Genomic DNA, 22,500 nt, shown 5'->3' on the forward strand with positions numbered 1-22,500 from the left:
TCATCTATAAGAATAAAACGATCAGATTATACTTGCTAACCATAACCGAATAGTGATGTAATCTTGTATCTATCATACGAGGCCTTTGGAGCTATTTCAGAACTGCAAACCGAATTACCAGATAGCCAATAGAAAAAAATATGGTTCCGTAACGTAGAGTACATCAATATTGAACCCAAAGAACTTCAACTTTTTATTTTTTCGATTTTAGAATTTGTTTGTAAATAGACACATTTCATAGTATCTTGTGCGGATTTCTTGTGCGGATTTCTTGTGCGGATTTAGCGTGCATTTGCATGATTACTCTGAAATTTGGAAACGAGACAAGGCTTTTTGAACCATTTTGTAACAAGGTGATACCGAAATCGCTTCCCCTTTTTATTTTCAGCTGTTTCAAAAATGGGACGCACAGGCTATACTTACCGATGCACGAGTAATAGGCAAACACACACATAGGTGCATGTCCAATTAAGCAGATCATCCTCCAATAGGATTAAGTTTTCTTGTCAATTAGCTCGCAAAATGACGAGGACCCATCGAACCCACAGCGGGAGCTCTAAATCTTCTCGTTCATCAGAAAGCAGACGCCATGCCGCCGACCGAACTTTTCCCCCGACTGATAACCCCGCTAAGCCGATTGGTGGAACGGCCGGAAAATGATAGTTGCAAGGGACATAACTGATCACACGACTGACTGCTCTCTGACAAGTCCGCCGGCCGATCCGGCATTTAATACGTTCAAAGTACGACCCAAGCCGGAGCGTTTCATTCCCCGAGATCGTGATCAGTAATAAAGGTGGATTGGAACTGAAGATTGGATCGGTAAACTGAATGGGGTTAGGTAAGCTAATGAGAGGTTAATCATGTCGTCCCAGATTGCCTTGCGATTTTTGTTGTTGATGCACGTTGCCTTTCAGCAAAGGAAAAGTGCATCTAAGACCAAATATTATAATATGAGTGTCTTTAAACTTACAAAAGCTCTAACGGGCGTATTTTAACCTAAATTCGGAATGAAAGATTACTTCCTACTGATTCCATCCGCTAGTCATAAGAAAAGGATTGGGGGGAAATAGGACCGGACGGTTGAGGGAGGGAACGGAGTCGGTAGGAGGAGAATTCAGTGAATATTTCTTTTCTCTTTCTTTTTGTTTGTTTGTAAGGGGGCGGGGGTGCACTTACTAAGAGTGTAAATCGAGGGCGCAAAGAAGAAAAATGGTGCTATCTGGTGCCATCTGAGCTTGGAAATTGCCACGGAATCATCTTACCAAATCCCCAAGTAAACGTTTTGACCATGCATTTTTGTTTGGAAGGTGGTGCACGTGTAGCTCGTTAAACAATATCAATGTGGTTTTCTCCCTACATCGTATATCCTCTCCAATCTTAACCTATATCATAATGATCTAAACCTAGACCTGCCTTACCTGTCAGTAAAAGGTCATCATCCACAATGTGATCTCTAAAACAAATGTATCTAAAGAACACACATCACTTATCTTTATAGATAATTATATATATATTTGTTTGTTTGATATATTCGTGATTGTAACGTATTGTTTTGTCAATAACAAACGTTCCAACAACTAACCTTTCTTGTTTTTTTTATTCTGAATTTTGGAACGTTGGCAGTCTCTTTGTTTTTGGATTTATTTGATCTGTAAAGATAATCGTGTCATATGCAATAATCCTCCATATTCACAGAATATCCATATTCACAGCTGTCGACAGAAAAGATAAGCCTATATATCTGAATGTATGTGCATTTCCCAATATCACCCTGCACATCTTCTTTTTGGCAATGGGTGTAATATACCACAGGTACGGAAACCTGTCTGTGTCCTAGCTACGATTGTATGTCACTGTTTCGCCCGTTCAGCATGAAGGTTGTATATTTCTACATTTGAGTACAATAACCGACCTTCTGGCCAATATTTTACAACATCATCCTGCCCATTTTCTATTGAGTGTAATCTTCAACAGGTATACGACCACCTCTCTGCATCCTGACTGCGGCTGCCTAAACAAACAAACAAACAATCAAACAATCAAACAATCAAACAAACAAACAAACAAACAAACAAACCAACCAAACAAACAAACAAACAAATTAGTTTGCATCATTACTATCGTCTTCAACTTGTTTTTCTTCGTGAAAGGAAACATATGGCGATTTATTTCTATCATCACGCAAACCGGAGGGAGTTAAACTGCTAAAAAAAAAAAGAAGGAAAGAAATATGCAAACAAATACAAAAAAGAAAGAAAGAAACGAAGATACAAACAAATACAAGAAAGAAAGAAAGACAGACCGAATTTGAACTACATGTACCATGCAATAAAGATAGACGAAAAGAAGAAAGTTAAGAAAGAAAGCAGCCGTATGATAAAGAAACAGAAAACATTCGCTCTTCAATTAAACAAAACAACACTGTCAGTATTTTGAATTCTTCGCAACAAAGTGCAGATATTTCTCCATGGAAAATACTTTATCGCGTGTTTTTTGTTGAAAGCAGATCAACCAAAGTGAAATTAATATGACATTCAAAAGAAAAAGAAAAAACAAATCGAACGGGTGAGACATTACTGGTTATTCTGCGTAGTTTTGTGTTTTTCTTTCAAAAATTGGCTGAGTGACTAATGCGCACACAGTTTTCGCATTCTTGTGAAAATTATTCAAGTTACCATTTTTAAAACCAAAAACATTATTTCTTTGTGTGTATATTCGTAAACTGTCGAGCGTGCAATTTCAAAAGCTACATCTTCTCCACCGATTTTAAAATTACATTCAAAACGGTGCACATTTAAAGTTTTTTTAGTTTAACATTTCACGGTAATCCTCGAATTCGTGGGAAGTTGTGAGCCCTATAAATACTGAAACAACGACAAAGATAATTTGGCCCTGAATTGAAACTGTTTGTAAACGTACTTAAAAAAAATTAAAAAATTAAAAAATAAAAATGTCCCTTTATAGGAAACGTTGCATTTGTCCATGAGAACTATAATATAATGTACAGCGCGCACTTTCGTGGCCTGACAGTAAAATGTGAGGTTGCATGCACGAAGATTGCACGGACGATGAGGTGCGTGCGTAAGTTGCATGCATGCGTACAATTCAGGCGAGATTCTAGTTAACCCGCATGAAAAAATAACCTCTGTCTCCGTGAAGGAAAGAAAGTCGAACAGCAAAAAAAAAAAAAAAAAGAAGTCTGGAGCACGTACGTTAATGAACGAAGGAAGTCGGACAGAAAAAAAACACAAGTCTGTAACACTTAACAAACGAAAGAAGTCGAACAGGGGAAGAAAAAAAAAATCGGACAGACGTACTTGCTATAGACTGAAGTGCATGTCAATCGCAATGTTCACAGAGCAAAGGGGCTAATCTGAGTGTTTTAACACTTCATGTCCCATATACAGTGGAACCTGCCCTTGAGACCACCTGTCCATACAGACCACCTGCCCATGAAGACCACCCCAAAGGATCCCCGATGGTCTTTACGGCTATATAAATCACCTGTCTATAGAGACCACCTGTCTAAAGAGACCACTTTTGTACAGTCCCTTAGGTGGTCTCTTTAGACAGGTTCGACTGTAGTATCTTCTACTGGGGACAGAATTACCAAATTAGCATAGCATAGAAGGGGCTACACCTAGTCTTTAAAAAAAATGAGGAAATAAAACTAATAAGAAAAAAACCAAACCCAAAACACAACAACTTTGGTTTGCTTTTGCTTTTCTTTCGTCGTATAAAAAGGAATGGCATACATAAAAAGAGGAGAGAAAAAATGACGTGATTCAGTAAATATTGTGGCACAACAAAGAAAAAAACACCCAGAAAACTATCAAACACACAAACAAGCAAGCGAGTAAGTGAACAAACAAACAGACAAACAGATATCGCAAATCAAACAAACAAACAGGATTTTTGTTTCAACATAAGAAACCAAGAGTTAAAATGGGCAGGTAAATAAAACGAACCTCAGAGCAAACTACGCGTGCAAGAGCGCACGTGACGTCTATGTAAAGAAAAAAACCCCAAAAAACACAGAGAATAAAAAAAAATCCTAAATATATAACCATCATAAATACACGTGTACACTTACACAAAGACCACAGACTATACACATGTACCAATATGTTCATGTTCGACAAAGGGTAACATACAATTACAAAATTGGTATCGCCGAAAGGGATCGTCAAGCCGAAGGGATCGTCAAAGGAGTAATCCTTCTCTAGTTCTCTTTACTATCCTCTTATTGCGTCTCTTAATTACTCAGTGTTAAAAGTCATCCAAAGGATTAGCCGTAGAAGAATTCTAACGCCAACGCCGCAAACACGTAACATCCATTACGTATTCGTCAGAATGCTGTTCAATTGGCTCGTGCATCTGACTGGTCTGTTACATCAGTTTAGAATCTGAACAAAAAGAAAGAATAAACCTTGTCCGTAGGATTTTTCATCGCTATCATTATATATAACTTGCATAGAGACTCTAGACTATCATTTTTACAAGAGAATGAGCATCGGCAACGCCTTCGAAGCAAAGCTTATTATCTGTAGCATAAGTGTTTGTCTGTCTGTCCGCTTAAAAGACCATTGGGTCGACAAACTTGAGATTGGTTTGTTCTGTCATAAATTAAACGTTCCAATAAATTACCGCCCTAGGTTTTTTTCTCCTCCTTTGCATAGAGCTCAACTGTTTACCTTTACCCTCGTCAAACCAAACCAAACCAAACCAGACCAGACCAAACCAAACCAAACCAGACCAAACCAAACCAAACTCAAACCAAACCAAAACAAACAAACCAAACCAAACCAATCCAAAGAAAACAAAACAAAACAAAAACAAGCAAAACACAACAAACAAATGAAAGCAACGTTTTTATCTATTGGCTTATTGGTGTTAGATCTCTCACGTACATATTAAACAAGGGGGAACAAGTCAGACAGGTGTAAATAAAAAGCTTCACAAATGTTTTTAGAGCACAAGAAGACGACGGAAGGCGATGACGTTTAACAAAAAGAAAATAACATCACAGCCGATAAAAACAAACGAAAACATCCCCATCCCCACTAAAAAAACACACACACACACACAAAACCAAAACAACCAAAAGTAAAAATAGAGAGATGATAACGCCTTCAGTCTTCTTCTTCTTCTTCTTCTGCGTTCGTGGGCTGAAACTCCCACGTACACTCGTGTTTTTTGCACGAGTGGAATTTTACGTGTATGACCGTTTTTTAACCCGCCATTTAGGCAGCCATACGCCGTTTTCGGAGGAAGCATGCTGGGTATTTTCGTGTTTCTATAACCCACCGAACTCTGACATGGATTACAGGATCTTTTTCGTGCGCACTTGGTCTTGTGCTTGCGTGTACACACGGGGGTGTTCGGACACCGAGGAGAGTCTGCACACAAAGTTGACTCTGAGAAATAAATCTCTCGCCGAACGTGGGGGCGAACTCACGCTGACAGCGGCCAACTGGATACAAATCCAGCGCGCTACCGACTGAGCTACATCCCCGCCCCGACTCCTTCAGTAAGATTAACAAGATAACTAACTGATATTGAACGGAAAAAACACACACTTTTCAACTAAAATGTACCCTTCCCCCTTAGAAAAAAGGAAAGAAAATACAAAAAGGAAGAAAAAGACAAGATAAAGAACTGCAGGTGAAAGAACTTACTGTTATGCAAACTTTCTTTATTTTGAAATCTATATGTCTGGATAACAAACCTGTTGTTGTGTGTAAATAATGAGAAGGCACAAGAAAAAAAAACCCAGACAAAGACAAGATATACAATCAATTACAGAATTAAAGGATTAAGACAATTCACATTAAAGTGATTAAGCTAACCGTCCCAACCCCGAAGTAAGAGACCGAGGACAGAAAATATGTCCCAATACCAAAGTAAGTGATCGAGGACGGAAAATGGGTCCCAATACCAAAGCAAGAGATCGAGGACAAAAGAATTGTCCCAAGTTACACATCGAGTACGGAAAATGTAAAGCCATGACAGCGAGAGAAAGGGGGAATGTACGTTCTGGCTCACCGATTCCGACAGACCCTAAATATTAACGCAAAATAGGCTTCTGGACTAAACTTTTACTAAAATGAAACATGCGACAAAATCAGAAAAATACTGCATAAATCCATACAAAAAAAATACAGTAAAGTAAGGTTGTTTTGAACCAATGCCGGGTCTGTCGGAATCAGTAACCCAGAACGTACATTCTCCCTTTCTCTTATACAACATTCTTAAGCTCAATACGCTCTCTCATTTACAAACTTTACTTCATATGTTCTTTCACTGTTAGAATTATATCTGATACATGCAATGTGACTGTCTAAACGAATAGTTAACTCTTTACAAGTGATTCTATTTTTACTTTTTCTTCCCGTCCTATTTGAATCCCCTTTTTTAAAAACTGCTTTTTCAGATCTTCTATATCGAGTGGCTTGTTATATTCAGCTCGTGTTTTTGTTTGAATACTTGCTTTCTTACTTTTGTAGTCATCAAAGTCTGTTTGTATCTGTTTGAATTCTTCGTCAGAAACTTTTGAATCTTCAAGTGCTTTACTGATAGACAGTTTTAGGCTAGACAATTTTGATGATGCAAGAGTGGAAATGGATTCGTGTTTTTCAAGCTTTTTCACAATTTTTTTCATTATAGCTGATGCTATAAATGATAAACCACCAACTGCTGCTGCGACACCACCTAGGATTAGAGAAACTGGAGTCCCTACTCCGGTAGCTAACAGAATTGTTCCCGTTACACCTGCAGCTGATGCAAGGATAGTAGAACCAGTGCTGGCATTAGAAAGGCTGTTGTAAGTTGTTGAGTACTTACGTCTAGCGCGAGAATATTTTTCTAATTCATCTTCTAGTTGTTTTTGTATATTACTAATGTGTGCCAGTCTGAATTGTTGACTTTCTGCTGCACTTTCATCAATATTAGGATAAAGCTTCACACTGCTAGTCATCTTTTTAATGCAAAATATAAAATATTTATCTTAATTCTCACTGGCCAGTGTTTCTGCTAAGCTTTGAAGCTGTTCATTGCTTAACACCTTATCTGTATAGTAGAAAGCAATCAAATCAAGATAAGTAAGATTAATACTTCTTATTTCTGTTAAATTATTTATATCTGCGTTAACAACAACATTTTGGTTTGACGTCTGTTTTTTTATTGTGTTAGAATCCTTTTGAACAGCAATAAATACTCTGACTTCTTCAACATTTAATGGTCTCCAGTTGAGATTTATTCCTCTCATTAGAACAGTGTTTGTGGTTTCTTCCCTTTTCCTGACAACTATATCAAATATCATAGTTGCATTCTGCCCTATTGGAAGCTTGGGTATAAAATCGACAATGGTGTCAGCGTCCTTTTCAACACTTTGTTTTCTGTGAATGAGATAGTTGTTCTTATGGAAAGGTTTAACTGCAACTTCTCCCCTGCTGTTAATCGCAGGAACAAGGCTAACAATTAGTGGTTTAGCATTGATTGACTTACGGAATGTGTCGTCTTTTCCAACAAGAGTGTATGGACTCACAAATTCAAACTTCATTTCCCAGTCAATCTTTTTGATAACAGGACTAAGTACCCATTTTTTATTCTGATGTTTCCACATGTAGTATATGTCATCGACAATTGGATCAGGTACATTAACATCACGGATTTGGCCTAGTTTGAGAAATCTTGGTTTCTTTTCATCGTCGATTTCCTTTCTCTTGTAATGACCAGTGTCTGTAAACTCGAATGCATACACTGCACCAACTTCAGCATTGCTCTCAAAGTCGATAGCGTCTGCTAAATCTTTCAACTCTATAGTTGAACATGCAACAGGATAAGCTATTGTAGGTCCACTCGACATTTTAATACTCAATATTTTATGGAACTATTTCCAATGTAATGTTAAACAAACAATCAACTGGTTGTCCACTTTGATTTTTCAGATCAATGTGTAGGAATTCATGACACCCTTCCTCCAAGTCCTTGAACTGAAGTGTCTTAAATGTTGGCACGTGCATTTTACAAAAAGAGGCATCACTCGGTGGAAGAATCCTAAGCAGATCAGAACGCTGATCATTAAATAGATTATAGGATGTGTTAAGCTCTCTCATGTGAACAAACAGTACACTGTTAACATCCATGTCAATGGGACGTGTTCCCTTGTATAAATTTGTAATTCCAAGCATATCAAGGAGTTTGGTTGGAAACTCAACGTTTACTTCTCTAGTTTTGGGCATAGTAAGAGTAGCAATGAGACTTGCATGATTTAAACTCGCTGTAATACCTACTGGAGCAAACAATTCTTTCTCTAAAGTGCAGAAGTCATAGTAACCATCTTCTACAGAATGTGTTTTACCATTAATTCTAACCCAGTTGTTAGCCTTTTTTTTACTGATATTATACCAAGTAACCTTGTACATAATTTCATGCAGTGCAACTTTCATTCCTCCATTTTGATTGTTGATAGGGTTTGCAAGTTTAACTGGCACACTAGTCTTCACATTTGTTAGTGTGATAAACATTTTTTATTCAACAACAAAAATGAGTCAGTATAAATTCAACAAAGACATTAAATACAAAACTGGACCATATTACAATCCAAAGACTATTTCTTTCCATGAGTTGGACTTTGCTGTAACAGAAACACAATCCATTCGCGTTAAAGTGCCTGACCCATTCCATTCTTACCTAAATCCCCCAATCAAAAATGATAGTGTTCCAAAGATGTGGAACTCTCACCCAATTCAGTTCTATCAGAATCAGTTAAACTTTGCAATATTCTGTGCAACCACGGGATGTGGAGTGTCCTATGCAGACCACATGAATAATTCAAACTTACTGACAAAGTGTGTGTACACATTTCACGTTTACTATCAGTGCAGGAGAATCTTGTCTGAACTTCAGGCACCAATGCCGCATGAAAAGAGCTGGAACCCATTCAACAATAGGATAAACATGAAAGTGTATGAGCGTCTCTGCAATGAATTCAATATAGATTTTAAGACCGACTTTAGGCAAAAGCAAGACAAAAACCATGGCATGGGAACACTATATTTATGGGGTGTCCACAGGAGGTATAATTTTGATTACTGGCCAGGTCATACATCTTTTTCTTCAAATGTGCAGGTACAGTTAGGATCAATAGAACAAGAGCACCACAATGCATGGACTACTTTTATATTAGACACCGGCAAAGGTTTCACTGGATCAGGTGTTGAAAGGATCAATGAATCTATCCGAACATATGCGTGGTGCTTGCTAGGCTCGCAGGCACAGACACGATCAAACATAATGAGAACAAGCACAGGGTTTGGTGCACAGAAACAGTTGTTATCAAATTTAGAAGATGTCATAAACTCTGCAGTTGATCTGCCTTCCAGCATCAAAAGGTATCAAGACTCTCTCCGTTATGCAAGATCAAAAGTTGACTTTGCTGTTGGTAACGGCCTTTACATGTTACCTTCTGATCTCCAGCTGCAGATTGGAACAATAACAAATTATAACAATGAAATCATTATTGCTAGTGACACCCAGCCGCTTGGAAAGGGTGAAGAACTGAATTCAGAAATCAGAACGATGCTACAGCCATATCACAATGAACAGAAACAAAGCGTGACAAGTGAAGATCACGCTGCAGGTGAAGATCATTCTGTCACTAGTGATGATCAAGCTGTTAGTATTAGTGATGATCATGAATCGCAGAAGACTGCTCTAGTAATTGGTGGAGTGGGTGTAGGCTTACTTTTGCTTTATTCTCGTTAGCAGAACACCTGCAATTAAAACTATTAAAGTCCAGAGATGTTCAGCCATGAAACCAACAACTTTACCTGCAAAAGATAACAGCCAGCTAACAATTGAACCAATGATTCCTGGAAGTGCATCCAAAGCTTTTGCTGCTAGTTTCTTTAATAGTTCTGCAATGTGTTTGAGTTGTTTCTTTACCCATCCCGGATCAGATGGAGATGAAGGTGAAGGTGGAGGTGGAGGTGTGACAGTGCCACCTGTGAGTGTTAACACTAATGTGCTTATTGCAAATCCTAACGCAGTTAGTATACTAGCTATTGTGATTCCCTGCTCTCTGAAAAGCGTTCTAATTCTTTCAGCAAGAGTTGTGTCTTCGTAAAGGATTCTTTGAATTGTATTTTTTATTCTGCTGACCTGTGTTCTCAGTTGTTCTCTATTGTTACTTAGAACTTCTAACCTTATGGCTTTCTCCTCCTGCAAATCTTTTAAACGCTTAGAAATTCTGTTTTTTACTTCTTGTTCTAGGTTCAAATCATCAGCATCAGCAAGTTTTTGTTTCTCTTTGTTTATATCTTCATCCAGCTGACCTAGTTTTGACAGATTATTTGCTATTTCACCTCTGATGGTTTGTAGTGATTGATTAAGGGCTTCTATTTCTCTCATAGGTAATAGTTCATGTGGAGTCTTCAGTGAAGTTTCCTCAGAAAAAGAAGTCTCTATCTCTTGTATAAGTTGATCAGCCTCATCTGCAAGTTTATTAAGATCTTGCAATGGAACAGATTCTATTTGAGTAGCAGTTGGTAGTCCTAGTTCTGCTTGTTGAAGTAAGGAAACAACATGGGAAGATGATGACCGTGTGCTAGGCACAATATCTAATTGCCTAAGTCGATTAGCAGTAAGTTTTTGTTTTAGTGAAACTTTTGATAGAAACTTAGCAGGATTAGATTTATATGTAAGTTGGACTTTTTCTCCTTTATCGCTAGTTGTATATAAATGATTTGCTTCCATTTTGAACTGGTTTGGATCTAAAACATCAGGTTCTTCTCCTAAACTTTTGTAGAAATCTCTAACTTTACCTTCCAGAAGTTTATGTCGTGCCACCTCATAATGCAGTGAATGATGGTAGGGAACCAAAGGGATTGCTTCGCTCATGTCGTCCGCTGGCTCAAATAAATCTTCAAATCCACCTTCTGCCATTTGTAACTTATTTTTTATTTTGAAAATAAAAAAAGATGGCACAATCGTTCGGTTCTGTTCTTGATCCTTACAGAAGGCTGAAAGAACCTCTCGGGGTAAAAGGAATAAGGCAAACAGTTATAGTTACAAATAATCCTTCTACTATTGATCAGAATGAAATACTTACTGTTAGGTTTCCTAATCTAGGTAAGAACGATGTTATTGTACCAGGCACTGTAAGACTATCATTCAAATTAGAATTAGAATCTGGCTCAGATGCAAATAGGACTTTGGCTTATAATGTAGGAAGAGCAATTGTGAGGAAGATTACTGTCAAACTGGAAGGGCGGGAAGTGATGTCATTGAATAATGCAGATGTATTTTTAGTTTATGCAGATAATTGGTTGACTGACAATGAAAAGAAAAACAGAGTGTTTCAAGGGATTCAGTCAGACAATGGGATAAAAGTTAGAATAGGAGCAGGAGATAAAGCTGACAACAAAAAAGATAACGCTGTCAATGTTGCTTTTGGAAACAAATTTTGTATTCCACTTGACTTTGAACTCATAAATTCACATCCTCCCTTCTATCAAGGAGCATTGCGTGACAGGCTGTCATACGACCTGACTTTCAATAGTTATGATCGTGTTATGCTTTCACAAGACCCGGAAGCAAAGTATAAGGTGTCTGGAATTTCTTTAGAGTTTGATGTTGTAAACCATCCTGAACTGGCTAGACTTATAGAAAATCAGTACAGTTCTAAGCTGCCTATCTATTATGAAAGAGTGTTGAATCACAGTACACTTTCAAAAAGCCAGGCTGATCCAATCTGGAACATTAACTTGAATACACCAGCTAGGTCAATGAAGGGAATACTTATGTTGTTTGAGGAACCAAAAGATTCATATGAAAGGCAAATAGAAAAGTTTTACAATCCACTAATCAATAGAGTATATTGCACAATTGAAGGGCAGCCAAACCAAATATTTGCATCTGGCATGCTGCCATACCAACACTATGATGAAGCAAGAAAGTACTTTACTGGAGGAAGATTGAAAGACCCAACATCTGATCTTGTGGCTAAAGATCTACATTTACACGGTGTTGGCGTAGAAGATTTCTTGACAAATAAATATGCGTTATGGCTGGATCTCAGAACAACTGACGACAACAAACTGCATGGAAGTGGAAGGCGAATTGAAAACGGATCAGAAGGAATCACAATACAAATTGAAAAGGAAGTAGGGAGTAGTAGTAAATCAGTTAAGATCTACGTGTTTGTTGTGTCAGATGCGCAGTTAAACATCTCTGAAAGCAGATTACAGGATATTGTTTATTGAACGTGTTAAAATGAAGTATCTAGATTTTCTTCCAAAAGATCCACACTGTTCTTTGATTTGTGGGGCAACAGGTTGCGGCAAAACAAGATATGTTTTGGATTTATTACAAACTGTTTACATAAATCACTTTGAACACATAGTCATATTCTGTCCAACCATAAAGCATAACAGAACATACAAGGAGAGAAAATTCATATGGTCTGATCAAAATATATTTATTGTAAATCCTTCTGATCGTCTAAATGTTTGCTTGGAGCATTATTTCGATCTTTTTCAGAACACGCCAACACTGTTTATTATTGATGACTGTGCAGCAGAACGTGACATTGTTAGAAAGAAAAGTGCACTAGCAAAGCTTGCATTCAGTGGACGACATGCATTAATATCAGTTTGGATATTAACACAAAAATACAATGCAGTTCTGAAAGACTTTAGAGAGCAACTCAAAACAATAACATTGTTCTATTCAAAGGACCGTGACAGTTTTGAAGAGTGTCTTCGAGAAAATGATGTCATTGAAAACAAACAGGAGAGAGAAAGAATAAAGAATAATCTGAAATCTTCTAAGCACTCGAAACTGGTTTTAAAAACTGATCAACCAGTTCAGTATGTATGTTTGTAGAAATCCTTGCTAAGTTCTTACCAAGTTCTTACTCAAGTTCTTGTCAAGTTCTTACTCAAGTTCTTGTCAAGTTTTTACTAAGTTCTTGTTAAGTTCTTACTCAAGTTCTTGTCAAGTTCTTGTTAAGTTCCTACCTAAGTTCTTACTCAAGTTCCTACCTAAGTTCTTGTTAAGTTCCTACCCAAGTTCTTACTCAAGTTTAATTACTAGATTTTAATTTTATTCTGCATCAAAATAAAATGAACTGTGATGAATTGCTGATGCAGACTGCTACAGATATTGAAATCTGTGACAGTAGGACTATACCTGATAAAAAAGAAAGATTGTATTCACTTGCTGTTTGTGGAAAAACAAAACACTACCTTGGGCGGCAGTTAACTGTGGAAGAAGTACAACATCTTTCCTCAGAAGATATAGAAAAGTATCATGGACGGTATGAATCAGTGCTTGGTTCTAAGATGGTTAGAAGTATTGGACAGACTGTTATAGGTTTGTACACAAAGATTTTTGGACATTTTACACCTCTCGACTCGGAGGAAGACTTAACACATGATCTAACTCATGACCCTGTTGTTTCCAAGTCCCTCGAATCTCTTGCCTGTGGCCTGTATTATCGATTTGGTGCTTTATTAGTACCATTTGTTGCTGGATTAATTACTTTCAAACACATTAATTTTCAGAATAAAAAAGATGACGGATCAGTTGAAGCAGACAGTGGAGCAGACGAAAATACCAGAAGTGAACACAGTGACAAAGAAACCTGGTAGAGTAGAAGCAGGAAAAAAACTAGCCGAATGGAACAGACAAAAAAAGTTAAATCAAAAGGCAAAGCAGAACATTATGTCTGAAGTTGAGCAGACACCAAACATTCCTGAAGTGACTAAGGTCACACAAACTGATCAAGAATTAAAATCTTCATTTCTATCATACAGAAAAGTAGCTGTAGCAGCTGTTGTTGGAGGAGGTGGATACTTGCTTTACAAACTTTGGCAAGGCAAATATAAAGTGTCAGAAACACCAAAATCAGAAACACCAAAATCAGAAACACCAAAACCAACAAACAAAGCAGTACAAACAATAACAAAGCCCACAGTAGTACCTGCAGTGGATTCATTTCATATGGAATAATTTTAATATTTTAATTTTGATAACATAAAAATGAGTTCTGAAAAGACAATAGTTAATCTAGTTTATCACGCTGCAGTGATTGGAGGCTTGAGTGTAGGTTACACAATGCTGGGTAAAAGTCTCCTCAGAATGAAACCAGCCGACTTGGGAAAGTTAGACTTCGAAGACGGTGCTAAACTAATTGGTGTTGTGACAGCTTCCTTTGCAACAAAAGACTTCCTGGTGAAGCAAGGAATTATTCCAGAAAATATAAACATGTAAGACAATAAAATGGCTAGCTTGGTTATGATGGTGGGAGGTGCGATTGTAAATGCGCTTGCATTTTCTGGCAGCAACTATTTGTTTTCTAAACTGCAAAATGGTGAAGAGAGGGAAAGGCACAACAAAGCCATGGAACAACTGGCGAAAGCACAGGATGAATACGAGAAGAAACGAATTGCGCAGTTAGACTTTATGAATGATAAACTCAGGCAGCAAGGACATGCAAACAAAACTTTTGCCAATGTTGATGCAGCCATTCAAGAATACTATCTTGTAACTGGAAAGAAAATGAAGACAAGTGCTCCTCCAAAACTGGGTGACTTTTATCAGCCTTCAGAAGAGCAGAAGGTGGGCGAGATTGTTTTCATTGTTATTGGTATGGCTGTTGTTTACTTTATTGCGCGTGCTGTCAAATCTTAATATTCTGTCATTTAAAAAACCATGAGTGATGCTTTGTTATCTAAAATATATTATTCCCCAAAAGGATACTGGAAAGGAAGAACTGCTATTGACAAGCTCAGTGACGCAGCAGGTGTTTCTCAAGATACAGCAAAGAAATGGTTGTCAAAGCAGGCAGTTTGGCAGATCTATTTACCTGCACCAAGAAAAATTACACGACCACACTTTGTTAACATTAAACCGAATGACACTCATCAAATAGACCTGCTGTATTTACCGCATGACACAGTCAGAAGGAAGAAATATAAGTATGCACTGACTGTAGTTGATGTTGCAACAAGATACAAAGATGCTGAACCGTTGACAGAGAAAAGTGCTATAGCTACAGCTGTTGCCCTGCAAGAAATTTACAGACGTGGACCACTAAAGTATCCCAGAATGATTCAGTGCGATGATGGTAAGGAGTTTAAAGGAGCTGTCAACCAGCTTCTGTTAAAACATCATGTTACAGTGAAGAGAGGTATTCCAGGAAACCACAGGTCACAGGCTATTGTTGAGAGCTTTAACAAACAGTTGGCAGAAAAACTGTTTTCATATCAGTACCATCAGGAATTTTTGGACACAGAAAGTAAATTGCGTAACACTGAATGGGTCAAAAGATTACCATCAGTACTTAGAGCAATGAATCTGGAGGTATTTAAAGCTACAGGGTTAAGACCAGTTGATGCAATCAAACAGAAAACAATACCTGTTGCTCCAAAGTCAACAACACCAGTGGCATTACTACCTTTCAATCAGAAAGTCAGATATTTATATGCACCCGGTGAAGCTGAGGGTGACAGCAGGAAGCGTGCAACGGATCCAATCTGGAGTATTGACATTCATGAAATCAAGAGAGTAGTAGAGACAAATCCACCTATATATTACTTGAGAGAACCAGCACCGCAAAGAGCCTTTGTAAAAGAGGAATTACAATTAGTTCCACGTGGTACAAATGTTAAATGATTTTTTATTTCAGATTTTATAGTGTTAACAAAAATGGAAGCTCTGAGAAAGAATTCTAAGCAACTTCATTTTTTTAATTTATATTTTTATTTTGAGTTATAAAATCAAACTCACAGCGATGGAAGACTCTGTATTAGAATCTTTATCGACAGTATTTGACACCGTTGAATTACAAGTAACGGATCCTCAAAATGTGCAGTCCAGTGTGCAAGACGCCATTGAACAAATTCCAAACAATTTGTTGATTGAACCTCCAGTAAAAGTGCAGATAGTCAGTTTGATAAAATACAAAACAGTCAGTGATGAGGTGCTAGAAGTTCATGTTTCAACCAGACAACTAGCACTTAATTCTATGGCAGAATTGAATGGAAACTGGGCAGATGAAATGATGAAACGGTTTGAGCAAGCTGCAGAGGATGCAAAGATGAAAGGATCCGGATGGTCAGAAGGTGAAATTCTAAAAATAGAATTGAAGCTAAGTAAATTTGCCCCCATCAGAGGTAGAAGTTACATACCTTTACCTCCTGCTCTTGTCAAAAAACGTGCTGTGCTGAACATAAAGAATGATGATGACAAATGTTTTATGTGGTGTGTTCTGGCAAGACTGTACAGTGTAAAGAAAAATGCAGAAAGAGTGTCTAACTATCATGCATACAGAAATAAACTAAACTTTACTGGTATTGAATTTCCTGTCAGCATTACAAGCATTGACAAATTTGAACAGCAAAACAAACCCATCACCGTAAATGTTTACACGTGGGATGAGGAAGATGAACTGAAACCAGTCAGAATATCAAAGAACTCACCAACGATTGGTGATTGTGATACTAACCATGTTGACATGTTACTAATGACTGATGGTGTAAAATATCATTACACTTTGATTCGTACAATGAGTAGACTGATGGCGAGCACAAGCAATCACAATAGTAAACAAGACTTTTGTAGGCGATGTCTCTTGCGTATTCCATCAATTCATGCAGCACTTATACACAAGCAACATTGTAAGAGCGTTGATGATGCGGTTGTGAAGTTAACAACACCACCGCCAGACAGCAAAGTGTATTTTAAGAATGTATGCAAACTACAGAAAAGTCCTTATGTTGTTTATGCTGACTTTGAATCTATCATTGTGCCATATGAAGGACCTTTACCAAAAGACCTACCTAAAACAGTAACTCTAAGTAATCATCAAGTCTGTTCATATGCATTTATTGTTGTTAGTTCAGATGGTAAACATTCTAAACCGCAATTGTACAGAGGACCTAATGCAGCAAAGAACTTCTTACAGCAAATGAACCAAGTGCGAAATGACTGCTCCAAACAACTGAATCTTTCAGACATTGTTATGAAACCGGAAGACCAAGAACAGTTTAACTCTACCACACAGTGTTGGATATGCGAACAAAGTCTAACACCAAACACAGACAATCCAATAGTAAGAGATCATGATCATGTAAGTGGGCAGTTCCGAGGAGCAGCACACAGCAAATGTAATCTACAATTAAAGTTTGATCCTAAGACTTGGAAGCTTCCAATCTTCTTCCATAACTTGCGCGGTTATGATTCACATCTGATCATGCAGGCAGTAACTGATGAATACAAAGCAAGATGCATTGCGCAGTCTTCAGAAAAGTACATGGCCTTTACTCTGAATAGTTTATACTTCTACGATTCTGCTCAACATCTGATGGGAACACTTGAGTCTTTATCTTCATCACTAACTGCTTTCCCAATCACATGTAAGTACTTTGACAGTGACTTAGTTAGAAAGGGAGTCTATCCATATGAATACATGGATTCGTGGGAGAGGTTTGATGAAGATGAGTTACCACCAAAGGATGCTTACTTCTCACGGCTGAAGGGTAAAGGTATAAGTGACGAAGACTATGAACACGCTAAGACTGCATGGAATAAATTAGGATGTAATACAATGGGTGATTATCATGATCAATATTTGTTGGCTGATGTTTGTTTACTTGCAGATATATTTGAGAATTACAGAAGAACATGTATGAAGCACTACAATCTAGATCCTTCACATTACATATCTGCACCAGGCATGAGCTGGGATGCATTTCTTAGATTTACAGGAGTAAAGATTGACTTGCTATCAGATCTTCCTACACTTCAGATGATTGAAAATGGACTACGTGGAGGAATCAGTATGGCTTCACACAATTACTGCAAAGCCAACAACAAATACTTGGACGACTTTGATCCTATGAAACCTTCTAATTACATCATGTATCTAGATGCAAACAATTTGTATGGTTGGGCAATGTGTCAGACGCTTCCACTTCGGAACTTTAAGATCTATTCAGGACCATTTTCACAATGTGTTGTGCTGACAATATTAAAAGCAGGCCCAGACAGTCGAAAGGGATGGATACTAGAAGTTGACTTAGACTATCCACTATCACTTCATGATCTACATAATGATTATCCTTTAGCGGCTGAGAGGTTAAAAGTAAACCCAAGAGAACCTCCAAAGCTGGTGCCCAATCTGTTTCACAAAAAGAAGTATGTGTGTCACTACAGACTGTTACAGTTTTACATTAGACATGGATTAATTTTGAAGGCTGTTCATCGTATAATTTTATTTGATCAAGAACAGTTTATGAAACCTTACATCATGAAAAACACAGAACTGAGAACCAAAGCCGCTGATGCATCAGAGAAAGACTTTTTTAAACTGATGAACAACAGTTGCTTTGGTAAGACAATGGAAAACCCACACAAGAGAAAGGATGTTAGACTTGTTACAAGAGAAAATGAGGCCATCAAGCTGACATCCAAACCACAGTATCAAGACTTTAAATACTTTCATGAACAGCTGTATGGTATCTTAATGAAAAAACTTGTAGTCAAGCTTGACAAACCAGTATTCATAGGCTTTACTGTGCTAGAGTTGTCAAAACTGTTGATGCTTGAGTTTTTGTATGATTATTTGAAACCAAGATATCCCAAATCGAGAGTACTTTACACAGACACAGATTCATTCTTACTTGACATTCCAGCGGATGACATTTACAAAGATCTAGAAGCTGAAAGTCCTGCAGTAAAAGGAAAAGATTCTTTTTATGACACTTGCGACTACCCTAAAGAATCACCATTGCACTCAAATGTTAACAAGAAGGTTATTGGAAAGATGAAAGATGAAATGAATGGGAAGATAATTAAGGAGTATGTTGGATTGCGTGCAAAGATGTACAGTGTTGCAAGTGAGAAAGGGGTGGTTAAAAAAGCAAAGGGTGTAAGCAAACAGGTTGTAAAGTCGAGCATATCGCATGATAACTACAAGGAAGCACTGTTTCAGAAGCGAGTGTTTCACCATGACAACCCTAAGATCAGTTCCGCGCTTCATCAGATCAACACAACTATTGTAAACAAGAAATCTTTAGATGCTAATGACACAAAGCGCGTTTATTCATCACCAGAATATTCTTATGCAATTGGCCACTGGAGAACAAACGCAAATAGTCTGAGTGTGTAATAAGAATTTTTGTCAATCGGGAAAACCCGCTATGACGGGGAAGTGTTTGTGAAAGGGGAGTAGGCTTTGTTGAGTTTCAAAGCAGCCACCAAGTACACTTTTCAAAGCTTGATTCAATAAACAAGTTTTAATATTCATGAACCACGTGATACACCAGAACCAATCGTGGTGGAACAATATTACACAAGTCATTTGCATAAAGTGCACTCGGTGGCCGCCTGAAAAGGCAGCCTAAATATTGAAGCGTAGTGAAGCGAAGCGTTGAAACAGAGTGACCCAAGCCGCCGGTTTACCAGCAAGACCTACCGTTCACGCGTGAACGGTACTATTTTTAGAATCCTAGGATTCTTGAGAATTTCGGAGCTGGCTTGTTTCTGGTACATGAGGAGCTTAAGAATGTTGTATAAGAGAAAGGGGGAATGTACGTTCTGGGTTACTGATTCCGACAGACCCGGAATTGGTTCAAAACAACCTTACTTTACTGTATTTTTTTTTGTATGGATTTATGCAGTATTTTTCTGATTTTGTCGCATGTTTCATTTTAGTAAAAGTTTAGTCCAGAAGCCTATTTTGCGTTAATATTTAGGGTCTGTCGGAATCGGTGAGCCAGAACGTACATTCTCCCTTTCTCTCAGCGCAAACAGCAACATCCGATTTTTATCAATTTAGTAGCTTTTTGGACGAACATCACTGACTCTGACTAGTCGAGTTTTACATCCTTTCAGGACTAATCATTGACAAACATTGGGACAGTTGGAGGTATAGTATGCTATGTGAGCGGACAAAACATAGGGCAGACATACAAACATACTGACCGGTGACTGATTACAATTCAACTACGAATCCTAAAATGTTTCAATTCGTGGCGATTCGTGGCGATTCGTAAGATTCGTGGTCAGTGTGGAATAGGGCCATAATAATTATCAAACATTTACAGTAACAGATGAAAAAATGCTTTCATAAGATCGGCGAGATATGTTAGCTGAGTTGACGGAAATATGATCAGTTTTACCTCACTCAACGGACTTGGGCTTTTATGCAATATGCTCCGGTTACGTCAGTCTCATATTCTCGCCGAAAATAGCAGACGTCAGTAACAGTTCCTATTGGGTACAGTACATCTCCCCAGTCTCCCAAACAATATGGTGACACCTGATGCTGATGCGAATAAGTGTTGATTGATTGCAGTTTGATTTTATAACACAATCTCGCCGATCTCATAAAAACATTTCTAATTCTCTTGCCGTAAATATATGATCGTTTTTATCCCATTACGACTATGTGAGGGATCGTTTCCCTGTTAGATGAGAGTTTCCGACTATGCTTCTGAATCGGAAAAGGGGGAGGGGTGGTGGTGAGGGGGCGGGGGGGGGGGGGGGGGGGGGGGGAATGGGGGCGGTCGGACGGTCTCTCTTCTCTCTCTTTTTTTTCTCTCTCTTTTTTTCTTTCTCTCTCTTTTCTCTTTCTCTCTTTTTTCTCTCTCTCTCTTTCTCTCTCTTTTCTCCCTTTCTCTCTTTTCTCTCTCTCTCTCTCTGTGTCTCTCTCTCTCTCTCTCTTTCTCTCTCTCTCTCTCTCTCTTTCTCTCTCTCTCTCTTTCTCTCACACACATACGCATCCACATAAAACAACAACAGCATCAACAACAACAACAACAACAACAACAACAACAACAACAACAACAACAACAACAACAACAACAACAACAACACACGCTGAGACAGACATGAACACAGACACAGACACAGACACAAACAGGCACAGACAGACAGGCAGACTGACTGACTGACTGATAGACAGGCACGCGGGCAGGCAGTCGGGCAGGAAGGCAGGTAGACAGACAAACAGACAGGCAAGTGCGCACGCACGCACGCACGTACGCAAGCACGCACGCACGCACACACGCACGCAAGCAAAGAAGTTTACTTACAGCGTGGACAAATAATTCCCAAAAGTTAAGTGCTGTTTTACACGTTGTGAAGAGGTATAATGCATATTGTTAATACTCGCACTTGAAAGGGAATTCATGTTAAAGAAAGAAAGACAGGTCAGAAGGAAGGAATTAAAAGGCAGGAAAAAAAGAAGAAAAGAAATAAGAAAGAAAGAAAGAAAGAAAGAAAGAAAGAAAGAAAGAAAGAAAGAAAGAAAGAACGAAAGAACACATCGAAGGAACGAAAGAAGACTAGAAAAAAGGGAAAATAAGAAAAGGAAGGGAAGGAAGGATAGACAGGACGGATCGGAAGTTAAAGGAGTACCGAAAGGATGAAAGAAAAAAGACGGACAAAAGAAAGAAAGAAAGAAAGAAAGAGAGAAAGATAGAAAGGAAGGAAGAAAGAAAGAAAGAAAGAAAAAAAGAAAAAAAAGAGAGAACAAATAAGATAGATAGAAAGAAAGAAAGAAACATTTAAAAGAAGAAAGGAAAAAAGGAAGGAAGGATGAAAGAAAGACAGAGAGGAAAACACACAGACAGAAGTGAAGAAGAAACGAATGAAAGGGAGAAGAGAAGCAAGGGCAAAACAAAATAACAAACAAACAATTGCTTCTGTCTTAATACTCGTAATTGAATCAAGAACCTCAAGAATGCATACCAACAAAAATGGAAAGAAGGCAAGAAAGAAAGAAAGAAAGTAAGAGAAAAGGAGAAAGAAAGAAACAAACATAAAATCGAAATGGAAAGAAAGATACAAACTAAGGAAAGCTAGACAGACAGACAGACAGACAGACAGACAGACAGACAGACAGACAGACAGACAGACAGACAGACAGACAGACAGAATCAAGCAACAGAAAGCAACAGAAAGAAAGATAGAAAGAAAGGAAGATAGAAAGAAAGTATAAAAGAAAAAGAGGAAGAAATAAAAAAGAAAGAAAAACAAGATATAGAAAGAAAGGAAGAAAGAAAGAAAATAAGAAAGTAAGAAACAAAGAAAGAAAAGAAAGAAAGAAAGAAAGAAAGAATCAATCAATCAATCAATATGAGGCTTATATCGCGCGTATTCCGTGGGTACAGTTCTAAGCGCAGGGATTTTTATTTTTTTTTAGTTTTTATTTTTTTAATTTTTTTTATGCAATTTATATCGCGCACATATTCAAGGCGCAGGGATTTATTTATGCCGTGTGAGATGGAATTTTTTTTTTTACACAATACATCACGCATTCACATCGGCCAGCAGATCGCAGCCATTTCGGCGCATATCCTACTTTTCACGGCCTATTATTCCAAGTCACACGGGTATTTTGGTAGACATTTTTTTTTATCTATGCCTATACAATTTTGCCAGGAAAGACCCTTTTGTCAATCGTGGGATCTTTAACGTGCACAC

The 22,500-nt window shown here is 37.9% G+C and overlaps 1 protein-coding gene across 1 annotated transcript in view; it reads right to left on the reverse strand.

Annotated features, from left to right (window-relative positions):
• LOC138962604 (uncharacterized) overlaps positions 1-22,500 on the reverse strand; it is an 87,895-nt gene that overhangs the window by 64,335 nt on the left and 1,060 nt on the right. The gene's annotated exons all lie outside the window — the stretch shown is intronic.

The sequence above is a fragment of the Littorina saxatilis genome, linkage group LG3 (assembly GCF_037325665.1).
Source record: "Littorina saxatilis isolate snail1 linkage group LG3, US_GU_Lsax_2.0, whole genome shotgun sequence".
NCBI classification, from domain to species: Eukaryota; Metazoa; Mollusca; class Gastropoda; order Littorinimorpha; family Littorinidae; genus Littorina; species Littorina saxatilis.